This window comes from Elephas maximus, chromosome 22 (assembly GCF_024166365.1).
Source record: "Elephas maximus indicus isolate mEleMax1 chromosome 22, mEleMax1 primary haplotype, whole genome shotgun sequence".
NCBI classification, from domain to species: Eukaryota; Metazoa; Chordata; class Mammalia; order Proboscidea; family Elephantidae; genus Elephas; species Elephas maximus.
The window spans coordinates 69,216,799-69,239,325 of NC_064840.1; the positions used below are offsets into that span (position 1 = coordinate 69,216,799).

Here is a 22,527-nt window from a genome sequence, read left to right on the forward strand (position 1 = left end):
TATAGGGCAGTTCTACACCCTGCCCTATAGGGTTGCAATGAGTCTGAATCGACTCGATGGCAATGGGTTTGGTTTTAGTTTATTCCTTTCTTCTCCTTCTATAGCATTTATTCACACATTAGCTTTCCTGGATTTCTCCTAGTCTTTATTTTTCCCTCATAACTACCACCTTTTAAATTTTGTTCTGTATTTTAAGATACTTCTTCCACTTGACTACCAAGATGCTAATTTTGCTCTCAACAGTGACCTCCCTCTCTCAGTTGTCTACTGAATTCTTACAATTTTAGAATCTTGATTGTTAGTTCCAGAAAGTCTTTTTGTGCTCTAATGGAGTCTCCTAATATGTGCTTATGACTTATTTTTTTGTAAATGTTATAATCTGTCTCTTTCAAAGATCAGTTTGAGTAAGAGTTTCCTGTTTGTTCTATTGTGTCTTCCTTGCACTGATGCTGATCTCTCTGGCGAACTGTTATTTCATTTGCCTGTATGACTCTATTTACCTTTAGCAGTCATAGGCTCTTAGGGTCCCTTAGGCAGCTGTAGACAAGGAACCAGATGACTACAAGTCTTCCACTGACGCATTAGAAGGCATCTACTCTGTTCACAGGTTTCCAAAGTTATAACTTCAAGATCTAGCCCTTGAGAACACTAAATCCCTCAGTACAACTCTTTAGGAACTCCTCCACGACAGCAAAGATCAAGCAGGTCTTCCTAGGACCAACCAGTGGTTCGGTTCATTCAACAGACATCTATTTCATTTTCAGCCATATTTGTTTTACCACAGTAATTCTATTGAGTATCTTTTTTATCTTAGTTAGGGAATTATGTTTTAATGCCTTTCTTATTTTCCAATATTCCTTTTCCACAAATTTCAGGTCTTTTTTAATACAATTTCCTGTTGAATCCATCTGATGATACTTACAGGGACCCTAAATTCTTTTTTGTTTCATAAGTTATTTTTCTTTAAGGGTAGATGATTCAGCTCACTCAGGTTGGCATCTGTTGATTTTCCTTAAATACGTGATTACTGTCTACTTCATTTATAAATGAAGGTCTACATACACCAGGCTCAGCAACGTTTCCAATATATGGAACATTCAGAAAAGGATGTTTTTCTGGCATACTGAAAAGGGCATCTGGGAATGTGAATTTGGAATTTTGCAAAATTTTTATTACAGATTCTTTATAGAATTATAATTTTAAAACTTTTCAAATAAGAACCCTAAACTTGCTTTCGTGAACAAAAGCTTCTTTGTTAGCCCAAGTAATTGGCAGTCAATTGCGGAAGTGAAGCCAATGCTCCAACTGACTGAATGCTCCTTTTTCACCATTAACCAGATTGATGGATGAGCTGCAACAATCGGCTCAAGCATAACAACGATTCTGAAGATGGCGCAGGCCAGGCAGTGTTTTGTTCTGGTATACAAAGAGCTGCTATGAATTGGACCTGACTCAGCAGCACCTGACAACACCAACAACATCGGGTTTTCCTGGCTGTAATCTTTATGGAAGCGGATCGACAGGTCTTTCTCTCACAGAGCTGCTGGGGAGGTTTGAACTGCCAACCTTCAGTTAGCAGTGGAACACTTAACCATTGTACTACCAGGGCTCCGTTCTGTACACTACATGTGTTCAATTAATACACATGGATGGGCTTAGTAAACATGCTAGTGACATTCACTATACCTAAATGATAGTACATGCCCAGAGAGTTCTGCAAAAATCTCAATTAATCTAAGTATTACTTTAATGATATGTATGTTATTTAGTCATTGGGATGGTGATGCGTGTTTGTGTACATCAAACTCTTTGAATTTTATTTGTCCCTAATGTTCATAATTTTACCGCTAACAGAAAATAACATGACTGTTACCTAATTATTATTTTCTGGTATTCAGTGTTCCCTAAAATTATACAATTGATGTTGTTAAGTTTCTTGATTATTATTTATTTATTATTGGCTTTTGATATTGACAATTTGTCAAATTCTGATTTTGATGGAATTTTACAATATGTCCTTAGAATTTAAAGAAACAGTGCTTGTATCTAAAAATAATATTTTATTTAACATACGTAGCTCAGTTGATTCATTAAAGAGAATACAGGCCTCTATAGCTTCAGAAACACCAGTTTACAAATAGTTTTAATTACACAGAAGTATATTTTGTTTACTTTTAAAATGTTATTAAACCAAAAAAAAAATATTTCAATACTTCCAGTTTTTATTTTACTGTTTCCTTTTTTTAATTATTTTTTATTGTACATTAAATGAAAACTTACAGTTCAAGTTATTTTCTTATACAAAAATTTATACACACATTGTTATGTGACCCTAGTTGCTCTCCCTATAATGTGACAGCACACTCCTCCTTTCTACCCCGGATTTCCCGTATCCATTCAACCAGCTCCTGTCCCTTTTTGCCTTCTCATCTTGCCTCCAGACAGAAGCTGCCCATTTAGTCTCACGTAGCTACTTGAGCTAAGAAGCATTCTCTTCACAAGTATCGTTTAATGTCTTTTTTTAAATAAAATTCATTAGAAATATTTATAAGATCACACCAAGGACACAAGGTAATTACGAGCCCAAGAGACAGAAAGGGCCACATGAACCAGAGACTACATCAGCGTGAGACCAGAAGAACTAGATGGTGCCCGGCTACAACCGATGACGGCCCTGACAGGGAACACAACAGAGAACCCCTGAGGGAGCAGGAGAGCAGTGGGATGCAGACCCCAAATTCTCATAAAAAGACCAGACTTACTGGTCTGACTGAGACTAGAAGAACCCCAGTAGTCATGGCCCCCAGGCCTTCTGTTGGCCCAGGACAGGAACCATTCCCAAAGCCAACTCTTCACACATGGATTAGACTGGACAATGGGTTGGAGAGCGATGCAGGGGAGGAGTGAGCTTCTTGGATCATGTGCACACTTGAGACTATGTTGGCATCTCCTGCCTGGAGGAGAGATGAGAGAGTAGAGGGGGTTAGAAGCTGGTGAAACGGACAGGAAAAGAAAGAGTGGAGGGAGGGAGTGGGCTGTCTCATTAGGAGGAGAGCAACCAGGAGTATGTAGCAAGGTATATATAAGTTTTCGCGTGAGCAACTGACTTGATATGTAAACATCCACTTAAAGCACAATAAAATTTTTTTAAAAATTCCTAAGATTGTAGACAAGCTAAAACATTGGAAAAAAACCTCCAACTTTTATCCTAAGAAATAAGGACCTACAGTTTTGAAGTATTTTATATTAAAATAGTGTTAATGTTTCCTGATATTTACTTTCTCACTGTAATGTATAATTAATTGATTAAAGCTGGAAATACATCTGTTTCATGAATTAAACTTAACTGTAAAAATCTAATCACTAAATAGGCAATAAACTAAAGGATTATCTCAAAATTGGATTTTGTGTCCCCATAATTCTTCACTTTTTCTGCCTAAATCAAGTGAAGTATAGGTACTGAACAAATAACTCTTCTACCTTTCATAAAACATCTATTTTAGATTTGAACGTTTGAAAGCATTTTTTGGCACAAAAGAAGAAGCAAAGTTCTTTAATGAGTTTAATAAGAGTGATTATCAGATTGAGTTCAAGAAGCTAGTTACAGGGTTGTACAATTAATAGATAGATAAGGCCCAAACACCTCACTGGATTGCTGACTCCACCCCTTTTCCTGCTTGTGTGGAATGCTAACTTTGTGTTTTGGACTGAACTGTGTCCCACAAAAATATGTGTTGGAATCCTAACCCCTATACCTGTGGATATAATCCCATTTATGAATAGGGTTTTCTTTGTCACCTTACTGAGACCATATCAGTGTAGTCTGTCCCAATCTAATCACTTCTGCATTATAAAAAGAGCAGATTAGACACAGGAGAAACACGAATGCGAGGCTGATGCTCCATAAAGATCACCAAGCCAGAGGGGACAAGGATCTTTCCCCAGGGCTGACAGAGAGTGAGCCATGCCCTGCACTTGAGTTTCTCACCTCCTAAACTGTAAGAAAATAGGTTTCTGTTCTTTCCATACATCTGTACTATTTCTGTTACTACAGCACTAGGAAACTGAGTCAGTTTGGAATAAGTGAGGCAAAGGAAAGGCCGCCTAGGTGGCACAAAATATTAAGTGTTCGGCTACCAGTCAAAAGGTTGGCAGTTCATATCTACCCAGGGATGCCTTAGAAGGATGGCCTGGTGATCTACTTTCAAAAGGTCACAGCCATTGAAAACCCTTTGGAGCACAGTCCCGCTCTGAAACACATGGGGTTGCCATAAGCTGGAATGGACTTGACAACTCGTTCCTTGAAGGCAAAAGCAAAGTTGTCATTTTCAGTTATTCTATTAAAAGTTACACTGAGGACCTGTCAGGCGACACAGAGAACATACACCCAGAAGATTATCTAACCAAGAAAGTGTTCACTGCAGATGTGAATCCATGAACACTGGTAATGGTCCTCAGTTAGCAGGCTGGACAGAATCCCCAAAGAAAAATGCCTGGAAGGACATTACTTGTTTGGCAAAGAAGCTCCAAAACCAAGTGGGGATGAAATATTCAAAGTGATAAATGAATGCTCCGAGACAAGTATGGAAACACAACGGAAGTTTGAAAGATGATCCTGAGGGGTTGATAACAGAAAGGCTTTACAAAGTTAAATTTGGCCTAACAAACTTGAGATTGAACCCGGGGTAGCGTGCTGTCACATTGCAGGGATTAAAGCCAATGCCACAAAACGGTATGTGTAATAAATTTTTGAATGAGAAATTAACTTGAGCTGTAAACTTTCACCTAAAGCACAATAAAAACAAAACAAGACAAAACAAAAACCTGAGATTCAAGTCATTCTTTGTTTTATTCATGGGGAAGCTCTTGTATGTTAAATTTGCTTGTAGTTCTGAATTTCACATTAAGTTATGTCATAAAAGTGGTGAGCCTAATGAAATCTAAGCTGCTACAATACTTGGTTTTCAGCTTTAGGTGAGGGGATGTGATTAGCTGTTTCATTATTGAAGCGTGTTGACAGTCCAAAGTAAATTTTTATAAGCTAAAAGGAAGATTTGAAGTTATTCCATGTAAGTAATTCTTACTTTGCAGATTTGTTAAAGTGTCATTATAGGCTTCAAAAAATGACATCCTTAACTTATGTTTTGAGCATTTGAATTAACTCAATCAAAATATGCAATGACCATGGGAAATATATATTAACATGTACTCACAAAGGACATCATGCTTGGTAAAATGGAGCGTCAATGAAAAAAAGAGGAAGTCCCTCAACGAGCTGGATTAACACAATGGCTGCAACAATCGGCTCAAACAAAGCAACAATCATGAGGATGGTACAGGACTGGGCAGTGTTTCGTTCTGTTGTACACAGTGTTGCTATGAGTTGGAATGACTTCACAGCCTTGGAAACCCTGTAGGGTAGCTGTGAGTTAGAACTGACTTCAGGGCAGAGGGGCTTTTTCGTTGTTGTTGTTCTGAGTGTACTAAGTCAACTCGAAGTGGCCTGAGGCATCACCCCATTTTTATCTGTCTTTAATAATCAGGCTAGAAGCTCCCACACAGCAAATCATTTACTTTCCCAAGCTACAGACTGTGAGAAAAAACTGTGAACCGCAAGAAGGATACTGGGCCAGTTACTCCAGTCCATCAACTATCAGTGTCAATCATATACTTTAACAGTCCAGTTATTTAATGGTCTGGTTTAATGTTCTAGTGTGAAATTTAATCTATCTGACTGGAATCTAGGCTAAATGGAGGACAAGCCATCTTCGCTTGAAGGAGGGCCAAAGAAGTATTCTCATGCAATGTCAAATTACCTTCCTCAAAATGCTTTTCTAGTTTTCATTCTAATAAAAATAGCTAGCATTCCCAAGAAAGATTTATATACAAGGATAGTAATCCTTGTTGTTGATAATATATACTATATTATGTAATATATTTTAATAATAAAAAATTAAAAACAGAATACATGTCCAACAATGATAAAAGTGGCTAAATAATAAATTATGGCACCTCCATAAAATAGAACACTATCCAGTCATTGAAATCAATGTTCTTATAATTTATCAACTGAAAAACAGCAAATCAGAAAATTAGACTCTAATTTTATAAAATAAAAAATGTGTATATTTGTGTATATGTATATAAATTCATATATGTAAATCCATACATGTGTATATACATGTGTATGTAAACAGATAGAGATACACATAGACAAAATGCCTGGAGTAACGTATACCAAAATATTAGTGGTTATCCTAGAACTACAGATGGTTTTCAAGTTCTTTTCTTCTTTTCCAAATTTTCTACAAGAACATATGCTACTTTTTACAATCTGGAGAGAAAAAAGTACAATAATAAAAGGAGGAAGGTTTTTTTTTTAAATGAACAATCAAGGCTATACTTTTTTATACTATTGAAGAGAGGTCGGCAAACTTTTTCTCTAAAGGGTCAGAGAGTAAATATTTTAGGCTTCATGGCCATATGGTCTCTGTTACAACTACTCAACTCTGCCTTTCTGGTACAAAAGCCATAAAATAATACATAAACAAGTGAGTGTGGCTTTGTTCCAATAAAACTTTATCTGTTGACACTGACGTCTGAATTTCAAACCAATTTCATGAAATAATATTCTTCTTTTGATCTTTTCCAACCATTTAAGAATGTGAAAACCATTAGCTCACAGGAAGTATAAACATAAGCAGCAGGTCAAATGTTGCCCATAGGCCATCCGACTCTGATAATACAACAGAGACAAAATGTGCTAAGACTGGTGTATCAACAATCCACTACATACGGTCACTGTAGTCAGAATCGACTTGACGGCAATGGGTTTATATTTATATATATTTTTAATCTCCATAATGCATTCATAAAATATCTAATAAGAATGCAACTTCCTGGTGAAGTCCTGTTTGATAAATTAATTGCAAAATGGACCTCATGATAGCTAAATGGGTTGACTTACTGTATAAGGTTGATAATATTAGCCATTTAAATATTAGAGACTATCTGCCAAAATCATTAGTTATGTTTTGAAAGAAATTCATCTGAAGTGATTCTATCTGACAGCAATTAGATGGCAGGACGTGTTGTCTGCTGAAGGCACTTCTGTTATTTTGTGTTGATCAGTAGATTCCGACCTACAGCGACCCTTCAGGACAGAGGAGAACTCCCCAATGGGGTTTTCAAGGCAGATTGCCACATCCTTCTACCCTGGAACGGCTGTTGGGTTCTAACAACAACCTTTCGGGTAGCAGTGAAGTACTTAACCACTGTGCCATCAGGGCTCCTTGAAGCCACTTATAGTTTGTCAATAGAAAGCACACCAATAAAATAATTTTAAGTTAGAACAAATTTAGGAAAATTAAGATCAATCACATTCCAAGTTACCTACATTTAATCACCTTTTAAATTATACTCCATCTACTTCAGTCTGACAGAGTAGAAATTCATCTTAAGAGCACATTTTTCGACTTAGAATTGTGTCATCTTCTAGAGAGCGGACAGACTTAATGACAGTCTCAAGAGAAAGTTGGGCTTCAGTGAATGAGCTCAGAGATTTCTTTGTTCCTAAAACTTCTAACTACGGTAAAGAAATTAATACCTATTGTTACCATGGTAACTGACCTGCCTAATCGCTTGAGGACTAAACTGAATAAAGTATCCCAAGTTTTTCGAAAAGCATTAGGGGAAAAAAAAATGTGCACACTGTTAAGTTAAACAGCACATACAGATAACCATTTCATGTCCGGGAAAAAATTATTAGTAAATAGTTCAATGCTTAACTATAACAGGCAGTTAATGCTGACAAATTTTCACTTACTACCTAAAAAGCTTCAATTCTATTTTGTTCAAAATATGTAAAGGTTAATCCGATAAGATACGCTGTTTTATAAGCACCGATTAGTTAACAAAAATTACAGAAATGTTTATGATTACTCTGAAATTTACTAACAAAATATCATAAAGGAGTAGTCATGACTTCAGCTATAATTTCCGTTGCTCACTATGGGTATTTAGGCAAATTTTTAAAAATATCCATTAAAAGCTTCACCACGTTTCTCCAAGGAACAAAACTATCACCATGATGGTATAGAAGGGAAAAGTGAGAACAAAGAACAAAAAGGCTAGCTGATTTTACAGTAAGCAAACTGCTCCAGTACTGAGAATCACAGTATGAAGCAGCAGGAAACATAAATCTGAAATTGGAATCAGAAAACTAGATTCCAATGCCACTTTGTATCAAGAAAAATTATTCAAAACTTTGAAGACATTATGTCCTTTCAACATCATATATATAGGAGCACAAGCCCACCAGAGAATTATTTCATTGGGTAATGTACCTTTTTTTTTTTGGCTTGTCATTTGTTACTGATTAAAAACTCACTCTATGAAGTTATATGTTAACTAGTAAATTTTTGTCTCACAGAGATACAATTGAATCCTGGCCAGTAGAAAACATAACCCCAAAACTACTGATTTTATTGCTCTGTATGTAAGACAGACAGCTTTGTATCTAATCTAGCAATCATATTCCAACCTTCTTTTTCCAATGTCTGTATAATCCCTGTTCCTCTCTGAACCAGCTTGACCACCCTACTAGTTCATTAATAAACTGAATAATATAATTCATTTATGAGAATCATGTCTTTAATTTTTTGGAAAGCATGCTTTGACACCTGGTCACTTAATATCAGTGTGACCCCAAGTTACTTAACTCTTCTAAACTTCCATTTCTTCATTTGTAAAATGGGAATACAATACTTGCCTTATTGACCACGGAGCCCTGATAGTACAGTGGTTAAGAGCTCTGCTGCTAACCAAAAGGTCAGCAGTTCCAATCCACCAGCCACTCCCCAGAAACCCTATGGGGCAGTTCTACTCTGTCCTATAGGGTCACTATGAATCAGAATCCACTCAACGGTAATACCTTTGCTTTTCTTTGTTCTTTGTTTTGTTTTGTTGGTATTGACCCCAGGGTTGATGTGAAGATAAACAATGATAAACATGATGCCTTATCTTTTAAACTGTAATTATACACAGGAGTTCAATATTGATAGTACTGATAGATCTTTTTTATTCCTCATTCCCTACAGTGTACTGAGAGGCATCAACAATCTGTTGGTGCAGATGGAGATAACAAAGCCATACACATTAGACAAGGTACATAAATTCACCAAAGTTAACTACAGACCTCCATGCTTCATAGGTAGTATATGCTTCTTTTAAATGATAACTTCAAACAGAGAAGAGAAAATGAGTTCATTTATCCAATATAATACTTCATTATTAACCAAGGGACCTGACCCAAGGATTATCGAATTTCAACATGCATCTATTTTTCTGCCTCTTTAGCTAACCCCACAAACTGAATTTAGGGCCTTCCCAACTACAATTTAAATTACAACAGTCCTGTTCATATACTCATCTAACATTTCATGGACTGTAGAGAAAGGAATATAGAAAAAGAAGAAATTTCAATAACTTAATAACCCAGAAGAATGGATTAACAAATGTTTTCAAAAAACTTAACCCAGAGAGTTTATAAAACCAAAGCAGTTTAAACATTTCAGCAATTCAATTTAATCATCAATGCCCTAATTTTGGTTAGATCCTTTAGGTTTCACCTATACAGTTATTTTTACTATGTGAGGCAGCTTCCAGTCAAAAAGCCATTCTGAGTTAATCAACGCTGAACCCACTGCCATCGAGTTGATTCCGACTCATAGTGACCGTACAGGACAGAGCAGAATCGCCCCATAGGGTTTCTAAGGAGCGCATGGTGGATTCGAACTGCCAACCTTTTGGTTAGAGCAGCCGTAGCTCCGAACCACTATGCCACCAGGGTTTCCAATCAACGCTGAAATGAACTTTAAAAATTCTGGGCTCGATTTCTTTCATTACATATTTTCTGAAAATGTGACCTTGCACTTTGAGTTACCATTTCAGTTATCAATAAACTAGCAATAAGTTAATGTGTTTGTGAATACATATATATATACACACACATACATATATACACCAAAAACCCATGGCCGTAGAGTTGATTCCAGCTCATAACTCCCCTATAGGGCAGAGTAGAACTGCCTCATAGGGTTTCCAAGGAGCATCTGGTGGATTCGAACTGCCAACCTTTTGGTTAGCAGCTGTACCTCTTAACCACTATGCCACCAGGGTTTTCACATATATACACATATACATAACATGCTGTACACAGCTGAGTCAATTCTGACTCAGTGACCCTATAGGACAGAGTACCACTGTCCCATAGAGTTTCCAAGGCTGTCACCTTTACAGAAGCAGACTGCTACATCTTTCTCCCAAGGAGTGGCTAGCGGGTTGGAACCGTCCACCTTAGGTTGGCAGCGGAGTCCTTAACCACTGTGTCAGCAGGACTCCGTCACACATACAGAGACTTACATAAACAGCTACAACAATGAACTCAAACACACCAACAAGCATGAAGATGACGCAGGGCCAGGCAACATTTTATTCTGTCATATATAAGGCCATCCTTAGTCGGAGTTGACTCCAGGGCAACCGACAAACCGGACACACACACACACACACACACACACACACACGCAATCTATAATATACTGCTGAAGATATAATTTACAAGGTATTCTGTATTGTTTTTGAAATTGCCTTTCTCTGTTCACTAATAGGAATAGAGGATATGGAGGAAAAGATAAAGGAATCAAAGAATCCACAACAAAGCCCTCATTAAAATCCCTAATTAAAGTGGCTTTTAAGACTTTCATTAATCTATTATTGGATTCCGCTAATCTTTATTTCCCTCCAAATAGTCCAAACAAGCAAACCAGAAAAGCTAAATAAAGCTATCATTAGCATTTGGCTAGGTTATAGTAAGTCACTACAATTTTAAAAGGTGATAGGATGATATTTTTTTGAGAGATCTTTTCTTTACAGCTACCTGCCCAACTTTTATAACTGTCAAATTTTAGATAAATTACAGTTATGTATAAGTCAATGAGTGAAATAAACCGTAACTGGAACCAATCAAATACATAGGATTAAAGTGTAAATAGAACCACTCAAATAAATAGAATAAAATGCCATTAAAATGTTAGCAACAGGGGAAAAGGATAAACCCCTCTCTATATGCTGCGTCATAGTCAGAAATCCACGATGCCCAAATACCAGGAACATGACTTGACCTGAAATGAATCCATGGCACAGTGAAGGACTTTATAACTGAATTATACTATCCAACTGAATAATTCATTCTGTTTAATGAATTTCCTCTGTTCTGTAAGTAGCTATAGCCAGTCAGCTGAAATCAACCACTTTAAACTGAGAAGCTGCAGAGAAAGTTTTCAAGGGAGTCGATTTAAAACTTGCTTAGGCTATTTTTCCTTTTATATTTATTACTGTTACTTCATATGGCCTGAGAGGAAATTTTATAGGAATCATTACTAAATGGCCAACGATGGCTGCCTACCCAGCATCCATTGTACCCCGCACCCGTATCATAAATTTAATTCAGATAATGACTAGTCACCCACAAAGTCAACGTGTTTCAGGAAAGCTGCTGCCCCACCCAGCCTCCATGGTAGACCCAACTGATCTGAAGGTAATCACATTCCCAACACAATGATGATTCAGGAACTCAAGCCCAAAGTCAAGGCTATAAGATTTGGTTCAAGAATAAAACACAGTGAAACCTGTGAGAGCCAGAACTCCACAAGACGGCTTTATATTTCCTGGTCTCTCACGTTTTCCACCTTTGACAGGGTGCAGTCTCACCACTTTTCTATCATTCCTTTTAGTGGAAAATATTTGAGTTTTCCTTCTCTGACAGGTTTCCACCTTACACAGGTTCCGGCTTTCACAAGATTACTGTGTATAACTTAATTCAGGCAAGTGGGCCAAAAGAGGAAGTCTGTAGGGAGGTGTCTGAGAATACCATTTTCTTGACCTTATAAAAAAGTCCCCAGAAAAGATACTCTCTGTTTGAGAATACGAAGCCCAGACCTTCTACAGCCATTTTGCTACCACGATGGAAGTCAGTTTAAGGACAAAGCCAGCGTAGGGACAAAGCCAACACACAGAGAAATGGAGCCACGGTCTACCGACCAAGTCAATCCTCAAGTCAGCCCAATCTCTGGCCTTCCAGGTACATTTTAACAATAAACATATTTCTTAAGGCTGTTTGAATCAAGTTTTCTGTACTTGTCTTCTAACTAATATACATACATAATGGAAAATAAAATTATTTGGCCAAGCTTTTTCCTTCTTTAATCCCTTAAATAAAAATAAGTTACAAGGATAAACAAAACGAAAGAACAGTACCAAAATTTCTAACTTCATAAAGAGAAAGTTTCAAAAAAAAATTTTGTAATCAGAGTAGAATAAAAGTGTTTCAGTCACGATGCAGCAGAAAATCCTAACTTAAGTAAAGGGATTAACGTTAGTGTGAGAATGTCCGCACTGGGTTAAAACTCAGCATTGCCAGACGGAACAAAACTGCATAAATCTCACAATAGTATCAGTTAACACGCAGGAGGAAAAAAAACAAAAAGAGAGACAGAGTGGAAAAGAAACGAGAAAATACACAATTTCGTAAACAACCATAAATTTACCCAAAGCAAGTCTTTCATAAGAACTTCAAATATAGTCTCAGGCAGTGTAGATTTATATAATATGAATAAGAGGAAAAAATCAGCAATTTTGTGATTGTCTACTTTCTAGAATGAAAAAGTTACCTTTCGGTACAATTTTCTTTTCCACAGTGCTATACAGTCCTCAGTTTTATGAATGAGCAGCAAAAACAGATCAGGTGCCATTATGTGACGGCTGTGGCACAACCTTGCTTTCCAAAAATATAGACTACTTGAAGCACTTACTGATGAATGTCAAAGACCACAGCTTTCAGTATGGCTTATGCCTGGACATGAAGAAAAAGCTGCACAAATGGATTGATAAAAAGCATCATAATAAATGCAGAAAACATTGAAGCTGTCAATGATTCCATTCTACTTGGATGAACAACCAATGTCTATGGAAGCAGCAGTCAAGAAATTAAACAATGTATTTTTTTTTACTGCATTGGGCAAATCTGCTGCAAAAGAGCTCTTTAAAGTCTGAAAAAGCAAAGATGTCACTCTGATGGCTGAGGTGGGCCTGAACCAAGCTACAGTCTTTTCAGTTGCCTCATAGGCATGGGACAGCTGCACAATGAAAAAGGAAGACAGAAGAACTGATGTACTCAAACTGTAGTGTTGGTGAAGAATATTAAACACACCGTGGACTGCCAGAAGAACAAACAAATCAGTCTTAGAAGAAATACATCCAGAATATTTCTTAGATATGAGAACAGTGAGACTTCAGGTCACTTTGGACAGATCATCTAGAGAGACCGACCAATCACTAGAAAAGGACATGACATTCAGTAAAGCAGAGGGTCACTGCAAGTGAGGGAAACTCTCAATGAGATGCACTGACATTTTAGCCACAACAATGGTCTCAAACATATCAACAATCATGAAGACAGTGCAGGACTGGGCACCCTTTTGTTCCATTATACCTAAGGTCACAATGAGTCCAAGTCGACTGGACAGCAACACAATTAACAACAACAACCAGCAGTTAGGCTTTTTTAAAGGTTATTTCATTCCTTTCTTTAAATAAAATGGTTATATGAGGGAGGATTAAGACAGATGGTTTGTGAACATTTTTTTCATGGGGAAATAATGAATTAGAATAATTTCACATTTTCAAAAAAAATAAGTGGAATAATGGCGTTCCCTCCTGAGCCTACTTTCAAGGCTTGTTTCTTTCTGATCCCAGTATTCTTGTCTCTGAATTTTTATGGTACTACTGACCAGATTTTACAAGATACCAACTTTACCAAAAAGCCAGTCTCCTGAAATAATTTTCCCCAGGTATCTCCTCGAAGGCAGATAATTTATCCACTTGTTTAGTAGGAACAAACACACTTACGGTGACCAGATTTAATGCAAATTAAACAGTTTTCCACAGATAGGCAAGAACTAAGTAGAAAATACAGTTTATAAAAAGAATCCAAACTTGGTAACAGCAAAAACTACAACCTACCCAGGAATAAACCTAACATAGAATATATAAGACTCATTAAAAAAAAAAAAAAAAAGGAAAATTTACTAAGATATCAAATAAGGTCTGGAGAAACTACACTACGTTCCTAGATGGCCAGATTCAAAATTGTAAATATATTAATTAAATCAATGCATTCAAGAAGCAACACCAAGAAAAAAACGCCAGGAGGATTTTTCACCAAACCACACTAGTTTATATAAAAAATTCACTGGCAAGAGAAAACGCTCAAGAGCAGGAAATGTGTGTGTGTGTGTGTATTTTTTTTTTTAAATACGACCAATAACAGGAAACTCACTCTACGAAACATCAAACAGTACAAAACTACAGTAATTAAAATAAGGTGGAACTGGTGTAAAACTAGAAAAATATATCAAGGAAACAAAACACCACCATGTCCAGAAACAGATCCATGTAAATATAGCAATCTCACATAACAGAAAAAAACAAATTATTCAATAAATAAAACCAACAAAACTGGCTACAATTTTGATATGCCATCACCGGCAAAAATTTAAAAGATTAATCATTTGCAGTATTTGCAAGACAGAAGAAGCTGGTGTCACCATTTTGAAGGACATTTTGCAGAAGTTATCAATCCTGATCCCTCAAGTCAGCAATTCTTTCCATCCTGTGGAAATACATATACACAAAGATTGTGTAAAGGATGCTCATTATAGCAATTCATAACAGAAAAAACACTGGATGCAGCTAGTAGGGTAAGTTAACGATGATTTATCCGTAATACTGATCAAGCAGCAGATACTGAGGACGCTGGCGGTTCAGTGGTAGCATTCTCACCTTCCATGGGGGAGACCTGCGTTTCATTCCAGACCGACACACCTCACGCACAGCTACCATCTGTCTGTCAAGCCACCACCTGGGGTGGTTTGTGTGTTGCTATGACGATGAACAGTTTTCAGCGGAGCTTCCAGACTAAGACAACTAGGAAGAAAAGCCTGGCAATCTACTTCAATCAGCCAATGAAAATGCCACGGATCACAACTGTCCTATTCTGTAACCAATCAGAGGGATGGTGCAGGACCAGACAGTATTTCATTCCATTACGTGTGGGGCTGCCAGGAGTGGAAGGCTAACCCATTGGCAGCTAACAACAACAAGCAGGAAATAATAGGAAAAAATAGAATTGTATGTATCAAGATAACAAGTTCTCTAAGATACGTGCTAAGTGAAACAGAGTAGCTGCTATTTAAAATATAAAATGAAACTCTGGGTGTACGTAAACGCTAAAACAATTCAAGAGGACTCCTATCAGTTAATTATGGCCCTCACAGGGAACAGAATGGAATTAAAGCCAGGTGTGTGAAGGAGACAGTTCACTAAGCCATAGTTTGTTTCTCAACAAGGATGGTAGGTGTGTCTCTCTTTTTTTCCCTCTTTACAATCTGAAAGGACTATGAAGGGTCTCTGGAAATAATGAAGTCAGTAGTGGTGTATATTTTTTAAAATTTGGATCCTGCAGATAAACATGGTCTCACGGTTCGGGTAAAATAAAAAATGAGAGGAGCAAAAAGAAGTTGATTATCTTAATACTAAGAAAGAAGAGGGTAACAAAGTGACTGTAAACAATAAAATTTTATTAGCCTCCTCAATTTCCATTTAGCCCTTCCCACCCCCGCAATATGTAACAGCAAAGCTTTTTAAGAGGACTGAGGACATCACCAGTGCCAGGAGGGAAACTCAGTTGTCCTAAGGCCGAATGGAAGACCTCATTACCACTGCCATACAATTAATTCAGGAATAGGAACTGTAACCCCGGTCTCAGTTCTCTGGCCTCCACCTCTTGGCGATAATTATCGGTTCCAAGGCGGCCCAACTGGGGCAAAGCTCAGGACTCTCCTTCTATGGTTGTTGAAAAAATGCTTTTACTCCTGCCGGATGTGAAGGAAGAAACATGCAGCCATGGCTGAGGCAGGCAGTCATCTTACAACCTTTTAAAAAACCATCCTGAAGTTAAAGCCAACACATAGAAGAGGGCCAAGCACAGGGCCAGGAAAAGTCAGAGCCCTGACTGAACTTGCCTGAAGGTCACGCTACCTTAGGATGTGTCACAAAAAAAAAAGTAGGCCAATAGATAACCTTTTATTGTGGGTGCCAATTTCATTTTCGTTTTTTGCTTATTTGCAGCTGAAAGCATTCTAATTGACAGGATGGGATATCTAAAACCTAGTATCACTTTTCATCTCATTTTTTTAATGCTGTATAAAAGCCCATTTTCTTTATCCATCATGAGTTATTTAACTATTCTCCTTACTGATGACATTTGGGTTGCTTGCAAATTTTATCACAAGTAATGTTCAGTGAACACCCAGGCAGACGTGTGTGTGTGTGTGTGTGTACCTTTAAGCATTCATATTATTATTTCTATAGAAAAGGTTTCTAGATGTGAAATTCCTGAGTTATATAACACTCCTACTTCTCTGCCTGCCTTCTCACCAATAAATTATTCACAACAGTCTGCAAACCCCTAAAGGTAGGACTAGCCAAAGAAGCATGCATAGAAAGCCAAGAAAAACTTCTGCAGTAGCTGGGTCCTAACAAACCCTTGATGAAGGGAGTTGATTTCAAAATGACAACTAAGAAAAGATGCCTCATGTCACCTACCATGCCTACAACTACAAGAACACTTTGGCAAAGAACAGAAGCCCATGAAGGGCTTAAAGTTTAACTATGTGTTACAATATAACCACATGTAACTCAACAACCTAACTTTTGGGCATTAGATACAGATCAAGTTCACGGTATTTCAGTTAGGTGTTAATGGGTGGTCATCATCACCATAACTATCAGTATCTATAGCTATGTATACATCCTATATTTCTTTCCTCCTCTATTAGTCCAGGGGGTCACAACCGTTGATGGATAATATTCCTTTGAGGGAAACAGGGCCTCTCAGTTTTCTGACACCTTTTCCTCCAATGATCTTGCCTGCACTCTGCTCCAGCCATTTACCCAATGAGGACACCATGCCACTTCCAGTGACTCAACCCTCCATAATCTCAATTCCAAGCATCCCACCTTCCAACCAACACCAACTATTTTTCAAGCTCATTTCCTCTAGAAATCTAATTCCAACAATCTTTTGACCCAACTGGACCTATAATCCAATTATTCTACTATCTTTTCACTCTCCTCACCCCCTAGACAGTCCTTACTTCTCTCCATAACCAGTTTAAATTTCAAGATCATAATTACTTCCTGTATATATCCCCTTAATATCTCTTGCCCCTCTCTTCTGGCAAAACTCCAATCCTGAATAAAATATATTATCTGCCTACTCTGTGCCTGCACCTGCCTGTGCAGCTAAATGAATGCAGCAGGTGGGAAGTTAACTGGTTTCACTTTAAATCTGTGACCACCAAACTCAAGACCTACAACCCTTCCCTAAGCCATTTACTATCCTACCTTCCTAAGATAACTATTTCATATCTTCTTCTCTTGACTTAAGCCTGTCATGTCACCTCCCCAATTGTCACTGTCCACTGATACCCCTGCTTCAGATTTTACTTAAAGAGTAGAAGCAAACACAAATATTCCATCTGTGCCCATCTACGCTACCTTCCCTTCTGTAAGAATGGATGGACTATTTAGGAGAACTATCTATGCCCCTAAATCCAGCCCCTCCACATGTACGCTAGATTCACTACTCTTTCATCTACTCAAGGACAATGCTCTAGCATTTTTTTTTCCCAATGCGCTCCTGCTTTATCCATTTTTCCCTCTGTATGAGTCTACCAAAACATTCCAACCAGTATATAAAACTCACTGCCATCCAGTCAGTTCCTACTCATGGTGACCCTACAGGACGGAGCAGAACTGCCCCATGGGGTTTCCAATGCTATAATCTTTACGGAAGCAGGCTGCCAAATCTTTCCCCATTGGATCATGTGGTGGCTCTGAACTGCCGACCTTTCAGTTAGCAGCCCAGTGTTTTAACCACTGCACCACCATGGCTCCCTAACCAATATATAAAAAAAAAAAAAGAAGAAGAAGAAGAAGCCATTGCTGTTGGGTCAATTCTGACTCATAGCAGCCCCACAAGATAGCGTAGAGCTACCCCATAGGGTTCCCAAGGAGCAGCTGGTGGATTCAAAGTGCTGACCTTTTGGTTAACAGCTGTAGCACTTAACCACTGTGCCATCAGAGCTCCAATCAATATATAAGCATGTATAATTTCTCCCATCTTAAAAAAAAAAAAAAAACTCTCTAGCTAACTGCCCCCATTCTTCTCCCCTTTACAGCAAAACTCCTCTAGAGTCTACAATATTAGTGTTTCCATTTCCATTCCTTCCATCCTCTCTTGAAACCACAGTAAACACTCCACCCCAACAAAAGTGCTCTCGTCAAGGTTACCAACGGCCTTCATGTTGTCAAATCCTGGCGCCAATCCTCAGTCCAAATTTGACCCAATATATCAGCAACATATGACACAATTAATTACACCCTCCTTCTTGCCACACTTTATTAGGCTTCTGTGACAATACTCTCTTGATTCTCCAACTACATCAATGCCCTTTGCTGGTCCTTCCCCACCTCTTCAATCTCTAAACATCACAGTGCTCCAGGATTCATTCCATTCAGAGACCTTTCCTCTTCTCCATCTGCACTCCCTTGGAGACATTCAGTCTGTTGGCTTTCAAAGCATCTACAGTAGACTGATGGCTTCCAAATTTACATCAACAGCCTAGACCGCTCCTCTGAACTTCAAACTTGTATATCCAAATATTTCCTAGGCACTTTAATATCTAGTGCTTACATTACACTCGATAGGAATAAAATTCTCCCAAACTACTCCTTCTACAAACTTCTCATCTCAGTAAGTGCATCTTCATTCTTCTTCTCAGGTCAAGAACCTTGGAGTTACCACCGACTCCTCTCCTTCCACACCCTATGTCCAATCTATCAGCAAATACTGTTTGCTCTGCCTTCAAAATATAGTCAAAACCCTTCCCTAAAATCTACATAATACTGCAAAAACTCAACTGCAAAAAGACAAATACCCCAATTAAAAAATGGGCAAAAGATATGAATAGACACTTTACTAAAGAAGACATTCAGATAGCTAACAGATATATGAGGAAAAGTTCACGATCATTAGCCACTACAGAAATACAGACCAGAACTACAATGGGATTTCATCTCACCCCAACAAGGCTGGCATTAATCAAAAAAAAACACAAAATAATAAATGTTGGAGAGGCTGTGGAGAGATCGGAACACTTCTACACTGCTGGTGAGAATGTCAAATGGTACAACCACTTTGGAAATCAATTTGGCGCTTCCTTAAAAAGCTAGAAATAGAACTACCATACAATCCAGCAATCCTACTCCTTGGAATATATCCTAGAGAAATAAGAGCCTTTACACGAACAGATATATGCACACCCATGTTCGCTGCAGCACTGTTTACAATAACAAAAACATGGAAGCAACCAAGGTGCCCATCAACGGATGAATGGATGAATAAATTATAGTGTATTCATACAATGGAATACTACGCATCGATAAAGAACAGTGAGGAATCTGTGAAACATTTCATAACATGGAGGAACCTGGAAGGCATTATGCTGAGTGAAATTAGTTGCAAAAGGACAAATATTGTATAAGACCACTATTATAAGAACTTGAGAAATAGTTTAAACTGAGAAGAAAACATTCTTCTGTGGTTACGAGAGGGGGGAGGGAGGGGGGTAGGAGAGGGGTATTCACTAATTAAATAGTAGATAAGAACTACTTTGGGTGAAGGGAAAGACAGCACACAGTACAGGGAAGGTCAGCACAATTGGACTAAACCAAAAGCAATATAGTTTCCTGAATAAACTGAATGCTTCGAAGGCCAGCGTAGCAGGGGCAGGGGTCCGGGGACCATGATTTCAGGGGACATCTAAGTCAACTGGCATAATAAAATCTATTAAGAAAACATTCTGCATCCCACTTTGGAGAGTGGCGTCTGGGGTCTTAAACGCTAGCAAGCAGCCATCTAAGATGCATCAATTGGTCTCGACCCACCTGGATCAAAGGAGAATGAAGAACACCAAGGACACAAGGTGATTATGAGCCCAAGAGACAGAAAGGGTCACATGAACCAGCGACTACATCATCCTGAGACCAGAAGAACTAGATGGTGCCCAGCTACAACAGATGACGGCCCTGACAGGGAACACAACAGAGAACCCCTGAGGGAGCAGGAGAGCAGTGGGATGCAGACCCCAAATTCTCATAAGACTAGACTTAATGGTCTGACCAAGACTAGAAGGACCCCGGTGGTCATGGCCCCCAGACCTTCTGTTGGCCCAGGACAGGAACCATTCCCGAAGCCAACTCTTCAGACATGGTTTGGACTGGACAAAGGGTTGGAGAGGGATGCTGGTGAGGAGTGAGCTTCTTGGATCAGATGGACGCTTGAGACTATGTTGGCATCTCCTGTCTGGAGGGGAGATCAGAGGGTGGAGGCGGTTAGAAGCTGGTGAAAAGGACATGAAAAGAGAGAGTGGAGGGAGAGAGCAGGCTGTTTCATTAGGGGGAGAGTAACTGGGAGTGTGTAGCAAGGTGTATATGGGTTTTTGCGTGAGAGACTGACTTGATCTGTAAACTTTCACTTAAAGCACAACAAAAATTACTTAATATATATATATATATTTTTATACATATAGTCAAAATCTTACCTCTTCTCACCACTTCCACTGCTACAACCCTGGTTCAAGTCACCATAACCTCACACCAGCTTGCCCCTATAGCCTATTCTTAACTCAGGAGACAAAGTAATTTTGTTTAAAAGATAATTCAGATCAAGTCCCTTCCCTGACAAAACTCTAATAGCTTCCCATCTCCCTCAGAGTAAAAGCCTACAAGTTCCTGCACAATCTGTACCTGGCCCTTACCTCTGATCTCAACCCTTGCTACTCTTCCCCTCCAATCTCAGTCTGCTCTAGCTCTCTGGTCTCTTTGGCTGTTCTTTGATTACACCAGACAGGCTCCCTCAGGGCCTCTGCACTCACTTCCTTCCGCTTTTACTCAAGAGTTACCTTCTCAGTGGAGCCTTCCTTAATCATCGTATAGTAAAACCTCCGCTCCCCACACCCTTCACATCTCTTTTCCATTTTTATTCTTTATAGGGTTTTCACCTTCTGACACCTGACTGGATGTCTATCTCCCTCCACTGAAAAAAACCAAACCCATTGCCTTCTAGTCGATTGTGACTCATAGCGACCCTACAGGACAGAGTAGAACTGCCCCATAGTGTTTTCAAGGTGCCGCTGATGGATTCTCGCTTCCTACCTTTTAGCAGCCAAACTCTTACCCACTATGCTACTAGGGTTTCCCTCCACTGAAAGGTAAGCTTCAAAAGCAGAAAGGTTTTTGTCTGTTTTGTCCCCTGTTGGTAGCCCCAGTGCCTAGAGCAGTGATCAATAAATATATGTTGAATTAATAAACACCAGTTAACTTCAGCCTGGCGCAGTGGTAAAGAGCCGGGCTGCTAACCAAAAGGTCGGCAATTCCAATCCACCAGGCACTCCTTGGAAACCCTATGGGTGAGTCCTACTTTGTCCTCTAGGGTCGGTATGAGTCGGAATTGACTCAGTGGCAATGGGTTTTGTTTTTTAACTTCAACCAATCTATTCAACGACACCAAAATCCAAATTGCCCTAACCAGCACAACCTTCAATCTCTAGAAAATTAACAGACCAAACTATACAAAGCCTTAAGTACTCAGACTTAAAAACTCCTAAAATTAGCATCTTACGAATTTCATCATCCTTTTTAAAAGGGAGTAGTATTTTTACATACTCAAACCTGTCCAGGAAACAACTCTGACCGGGCTAGGCGAAAAGTCATTAAGGATGGAGAGATGTGAACTCACGAATCCAACATAACGTGCGGAATTATAAGAGGTTCTTTCCCCGGACTCTGCCGTGTAAGTGCGGAATGGGTCGAGCTTCCGCGGCCGCCAAAGGCCGTATCCCAAGGACAGACACCTAAGCGCACAGGAGAGGCGAGCAGTCCCGCAGGCTGGACCGGAGGCGCGGGGAAGCACGCTTTTTTGGCCGAGGGGAGCTTGGAACGGGCCTGCGGGCCGCCTGGGCCCCGCTTGTGAGAGCTCGGGGCAGACGGGCCTGTCTGTCTGGAGGGCCCTCCCCTCCCGCCCAGAGGCCTGCAGGCCGGACTGAGCAGCTCCAGGGTCCGCGACGCCCGGCGTGCGCTCGCCCTCGTGGATGCTCAGGAGGCGGGACGGGGAAGCAGGAGCGGGGGAGACACGTTACCCTGAGAAGAGCCGGTCCAGCGGGTGTTTCCCTTCAGCTGGACGACTTGTGGGGCGCCTCACGGCAGAGCCTGGAACTCAGGCATCCAGGCGGGACACCCGTCTAGACACTTCACTCCCCCGCCGCAGAGCGCACGCCGCAGCGT

At 39.3% G+C, this 22,527-nt stretch overlaps 1 protein-coding gene across 3 annotated transcripts in view; it reads right to left on the reverse strand.

The window, feature by feature from the left end:
* The window catches only part of WRN (WRN RecQ like helicase), a 124,830-nt gene extending 102,303 nt beyond the window's left edge, over positions 1-22,527 (reverse strand). For all 3 annotated transcript variants that reach the window (XM_049866722.1, XM_049866723.1, XM_049866721.1), the window contains exon 1: positions 22,383-22,527. The gene's annotated coding sequence lies outside the window, so the exon portion shown is untranslated. The remainder of the gene's footprint in view (positions 1-22,382) is intronic.